Here is a 6,000-nt window from a genome sequence, read left to right as displayed (position 1 = left end):
CTAGCAAGGAACAAATCCTGTCATTATCATTCTAATTAAAATGATTTTAATTTTTCATTATGCTTTTAATTATATAGTTAATTAGTAATTATGGATTAATGAAAGCTCTATCTAATATAGAAATAACCAGCTGTCTCATTAGTTCATTCCATGCTATAAACAATGAAGCCACTTATTTAATATTATTTAAACAAAACTAAGATAACAGACTTTGTCACCTCAAGATGTGTTTTATTGGGTAAGTGAAATTACAAATTAGCATTTGAAAATCTAAAAAATAAAACCACTTAGTATCACAACATTAAAAACATGGTTTTCCTTACTGCATTACTATACTTTAAATAATCAACCTATGTGTGTGTTTAGAAATTATTTTTTTCCAAATTGCAACCAAACTAAAATGTATCTTAAACTATCTTTATTTTATGAAAATGAGTTCTGAGTCATTCGAGTCTGGTTCCAGAAACCATAGTATGGAGGTGATTGATGCCTCTTGCTTGGCTTTGTGTTTCCTTTGTGATTATCACTGGGAGTAATATCATGGGTGTTGAGCAGTTCTTGGGCAACCTCATAGTGTAGTAGTTGTCACTTGACTGCTAACTGAAAGGTTGGTGGTGTGAACCCACCACTTGCTCCTTGGGTGAACGATGTAGCAATCTGCCTTTGTAAAGATTACATACAGCCTTGGAAACTCTGTGAGCTAGTTATACTGTCCTGTAAAGGCACTAGGACTCAGACTCCAAAGTAATGAATTTTGTTGTTGTTGTTGTTTTGAGCCACTCTTATTAAATAGAGATTTTAAAATAAAATGACAAGAATGTATCATAGAGAAAATAAAAATATTTCAGGTGTCATAATTGCCAAACTTTCAATAATAAAATTAAGCGACTGGACAGATAATGTCATAGAAGCCATTTACTTTTCAGAAAAAGCCAGCGTGATGAGCGTTAATCTTCTCTGTAATTGAAAAAAAAAAGTAGTTATCACTCAACAGGAAAATATATTTCAATATTGGTATGTGTGTTTGGTAGGGTATAAATATAATAATGCCTTCTATTGAGTTAATTTATAAAATATCGGAGCTCTGCTGGCCTAGTGATAAGAAGTTACACTACAATCCCAAAGTCATGCAGTTCGAATCGACCAGGTGCTCTGTAGGAGAAAGATACACAATCTCCTCCTGTGTGATTTACTGTCTCTGGAAACCTGCTAGAGGGTTGTTTATGGGTCCATTCTGATTCGATGGCACACCTCAACAACAACAATAACAACATTTCATTCAACTATAAAATATCATATATCTTCTCCCCAAACAAGTCTGTAAGATTGATATTATTATCTTCATTTTTCAAATGAAGAGATGGAAGCTCAGAGACTGCTCACAACTATGTTGTTGTTGTTATGTGCTATCAAGTCGCTTGCGACTTAAAGCGACCCTATGCACAAGAGCCCTAAACGCCGTTCTAGCCTGTGGCAAACTCACTGTCTCACACTCATTCCCACCACTCCACTCACAGAATCGATCCATGTCATCGAGGGTATTCCTCTCCTGCACCATCCCTCCACTCTCCAAAACATGATGTCCCTCTCCAAGAACCAGTCCCTCCTTGCAACATGCCCAAAGTATGTAAGATGAAGCTTCAGAATCCTTGACTCCAAGGAGCATTCTGGCTTCACCCTCTCCAGGACAAACCTGTTTGTTCTCCTAGCAGTCCATGGTATATTCAACACTCTTATCCAGCATCACAGATCAAAGACATCAATTCTCTTTCTATCATCCCTATTCACTGTCCAACTCTCCGATGCATAGCGCGTAATTGCAAAGACTATAGCCTGGATCAGGTGCACCTTAGTCTCCATCCTGACGTCATTGCTCTTCAGTACTCTTGAGAGGTCCCTCACAGCTGACTTTCTCAATGCAATTCATCTCCTGATTTCCTGGCTGCTGTTACCAAGAGTGTTGACTGTGGAACCAAGTAAACTAAAACTGTTAACTATCTCAATCTCTTCACCATTCATACTGATGCTGCCAACTGCTAGAAAATGAGAGAGCCAGAATTTGAACCCAAGTTTTCACAACATTAGGTTGAATAATGTTAGATATAATAAATGATATTATATAAAGATTCAAGGTAGATGAGTTCTGCTTTTGGAGAGTCTCAGTTTTCAAATGGACTTTAATTTTACCTCATTCTTAATGGTAGGACTGAAGATTTCTAAGCAGGGGCCTCATAGGTAAACCTGGTAGAATAGAAAGTCTAAATTTGGTATTACGCAACTAGGATATTATTTTGGTTGACAGCAACGTACATGCAAAATATATTGATGCAAGAGATATTTTGGAAAAAAGATTTAGTAGACCTGGGTAATTGAAACAGGAAGTGAGTCAAAGATGACACTTAAGTTTTAATCCTGAACAGTTGAGAGCATCCTGATACCATTACTAAAAATTATAATCAAGACAGTCACTTAACAAAAGGACACAAAGAAGCTAAACAATTTAGACAAATGTTAGCAATTCAGTAAAGACACTGGAAATGTTGAAGGAGCATTAATAAAGAATAGTTTAAGCCAGTATAGATTTGAGAGTCTTCTTTTTTTATTATGATATTAAGGAAAGTTTACAAAGAAATTTTTTTATTCACTCATTTATAAATACAATACTATAGTTTAGGCTATAAAACTTAATATTGCAGGTTGATAATTTTCCATACATTCTGATGCCACATTTTCTTCACCGTTCAGTATCATATTATTAATTACACATTAAGTAAAGTTTGAAGAGACCAACCTGTCAACAACATTAAGTAAGCTTTAGAGACTACTTTTACCATAATTTCTTTGCTTTCTTGCTAAAAGTTTACATTGCCCTTCATTTCATGTACAATATTTTTTCAAACAGAGGTTAGTAATATTTTAATGCAGGTTTTCATTATAGTGCAAAATGAGATTTACAGAAAGATATTAGTCACTATGAAATTTGATAAAAATCCGATGAAATTAACAATACACACACTTGACATTCGCTTGTGTAAATAAGGGAGAAATGCCTAGAAATGACTTCTTTTAACCCTTATACACCTTATGTTAGAGATTTTAAATTACTGAAATAATTAAGATTTGAACATAAGATTTGAATGATGTTCATTGCTCCAGAGGTTAGTTTTATATACTGGTGAAAGGAAAAATAGAACAAACTAGCAGACATATAGTCACTATTGCAGTAGTGCAATATGTGCAGCATATACATCCTTAGAATCCTGAACAAGTTCCTACCTATTTTTTGGGGGTGCTGTTAGCAGAGGAAGAGAAAAAAAAAAGGAAAGACAAATGCTTAAAATACTGAATCAGAGTAGAATAAATTTCTTAGTTAAGTGCACTGGTAAACTATATAATGACTCAGTGAGAGTACCCTATAAGATTGCCTCCAAATATTGGCATCTAGGTTATGATTTCAGATATACATGTGCCCATAACCTGTAGTGAGGAATGAAAATTTGAGTCCTTGACTGTGAGGAGACTGTACTACACTGGTAGTATACCTGTCTGGTCGGTGAAAATTGCTTTTCTATATGATGCCCTGCAGACGAATTGTTTGTAATTGTCATGTACAAACTTTTGTGAAGCCCTTCATATCTTAGAGTCTCTGAGAAGTAAAATAGTGATTTCTGCCCTGTTTGTCATAATCTCTCTTACTACCAGATATATGATTAGAAGATTCAGATCATAAAACTCCTTAATTTTTTCTCTTCACTCGATTATTTCCAACTCTTGCCCTTTAAGTTGACCCTAGTGTCTTTACAAGATCATAATGTTGTTTTTCTTGTCACCTGTACAGGACAATACACTTTATCCTGTTATCAAAAGAGTGTTGAAATGTCTTTTCTGGATTGGCCCACTTTTTAGAGATACCTGTATCCCGTCCATGCTTTCAGCTCTAAGGGGGTTGCTTTCTATTTTCTTTGTGCTGCCTCTGCCTTCTTTCAACATCTTTCCTTACTCCACAGCTTTTCTGTATTTGGTAAATAATCTTCATATTTTGTAGCTTGTAGTCATGCTCATTTCCTTTTTTAATTGAGGACTTAGAGACTTTGTGTGTGTGTGTGTGTGTGTGTGCCTTTCTTTGTTTTTCAGTGGACTTAGTTTTACAAATGTCTTTACTCTTCCATCTTTTTTAAAAAAATTCACTAATAATCTCTTTGATAATTTCCCCATTCAGTTGGATCACCCTTCTTGGGAATGGAAACAAGTATGGTCCTCTCCCAGTCAGCTGGTTACACAGCCATCCTTCAAATTTCCTGGTATAGACTGTTGAGTGCATCTATTAATTGGAACAAATCTATTAGTATCCCATTGATTCCTTGGGATTTATGTTTTTGCCAATACCTTCAAAGCAGCTTCTACTTTCTCCTTCATTACCATGGGCTTCTATTCATATGGTACTTCCTGAAATTTTTCAGTACCAAACAATTATTTCTGGTACAGTGTCTCTGTGTATTTCCTCCATCTTCCTTTCATGCTTTCTGAGTCATTCAATATATTGTTCACAGCAGGTTTCAATATAGCGACACTAGGCTTAAATGTGTTTTTCAGTTCTTTCAGCTTGAGAAATACAGAGTACATTCTTCCCTTTTTATTCTCCAATTCCAGCTCATTACACATTTTGTTATAATACTTTGCTTTGTCCTCCCGAGCTGCCCTTTGAAATTGTCTGTCTGTTCAGCTCTTTCACTTCGACATGTTTCCTCTTTAGCTTTGGCTTCTTGATGTTCCAGTGCAATCTTTAGAGTCTCTTTTGACATCCATTTCTTTATTTTTTTTCTCCTCAATTTTTGCAATGACATTTTTGCTTTCTTTGTGATTGATATCATCCCACATCTCATCTGGTCTTCTACCATTGGTGTTCAATGCCTCAAACCTATTTTTAAGATGATCATGAAAGTCAGATGGAATTGATTCAAGATCACATCTTGGTTCCTGTGGACTTATGTTCATTTTCTTCATTCTCAATTTGAACTTGAGTAGTTGATAATCTGACCCACAGTTTGCCTCTAGCATAGTTTTGACTGTCAATATTGAGCTTCTCCAATGATTTCTTCCACAAATGCAGTCAACCTGATTTCTATGCAGCCCCTCAGGTGAGATCCATGTGTAAAGGTGTCTTTTAGAAATGTTATTTGCAGTGAACAAATGATGTAAATAATAATACACTTATTCTATTTACAGCTTCATTTCTACCACCAAGCTCAAATTTTCCAACTACTATTCCTTCTTCATTGTTTTGCACTTTTGCATTCCAGTCACCAGTTATCAATAACACATCCTGATTATATGTTTGGTCAATTTCAGACTGCAAAATTTGGTAAAAATTCTCATTTTCTTCCTCTTTGGCTCTAGATGTAGAAGCATATATTTGAATAATAGTCATTTAAGAGGTCTTTTAAATGTACAACAGGCTCAAAGACAACACTTCATTTTAACTACAGGTGGCAACAGATGTTATAGCAGAGAATCCAGATATTTTAAAAAGGTACGGAAGTAAGGTTCATCATTGCCTCAGCCATTTTTTGCCAGACTTTTTCATTCTACCTGTAGCCAGGGGACCTTCGCCCGCAGCCTTCACTTTTAGCTCCTCAAGTTTCTTCTGTTCTTCTTTTTGTTTCTTCTTGAAAGCCTTATCTTCCTCATCCATCTCCTTGGTCTGCTTCTTGGGCTGTTTCAGGGGCTTCTTCTTACCACCTTTGAGGCCAGATATGGTGCTGGCTGCCTCTTCCCCAGCCCTGCCGCTATATCTGATTGTTCTTTTTGCAATCCATGGAATTCAATTCTCCAACATCCATTCTCAAAGATATCAGTTCTCCATTGTCACATGCAGTCATTGTCCAGCTCTCAGATTCAGAGCAAATATTATGGCCTGAGTCAGGAACAATGTGCTCTTTAAACTGACATCACTGTTCCTCGGTAATTTGGAGAGGTCCCTGACTGCAGACTTTCCCTGTG

The 6,000-nt window shown here is 36.0% G+C and overlaps 1 protein-coding gene across 1 annotated transcript in view; it reads left to right on the top strand.

Moving 5' to 3' along the window:
• Positions 1-6,000, top strand: part of COL24A1 (collagen, type XXIV, alpha 1) — a 548,498-nt gene that overhangs the window by 59,785 nt on the left and 482,713 nt on the right. The window lies entirely within an intron of this gene.

This window comes from Elephantulus edwardii, unplaced genomic scaffold (assembly GCF_000299155.1).
Source record: "Elephantulus edwardii isolate Elephantulus edwardi_28Jun2011 unplaced genomic scaffold, EleEdw1.0 scaffold00227, whole genome shotgun sequence".
Lineage (NCBI taxonomy): Eukaryota > Metazoa > Chordata > Mammalia > Macroscelidea > Macroscelididae > Elephantulus > Elephantulus edwardii.
This window is presented reverse-complemented; position numbering and strand designations above follow the sequence as displayed.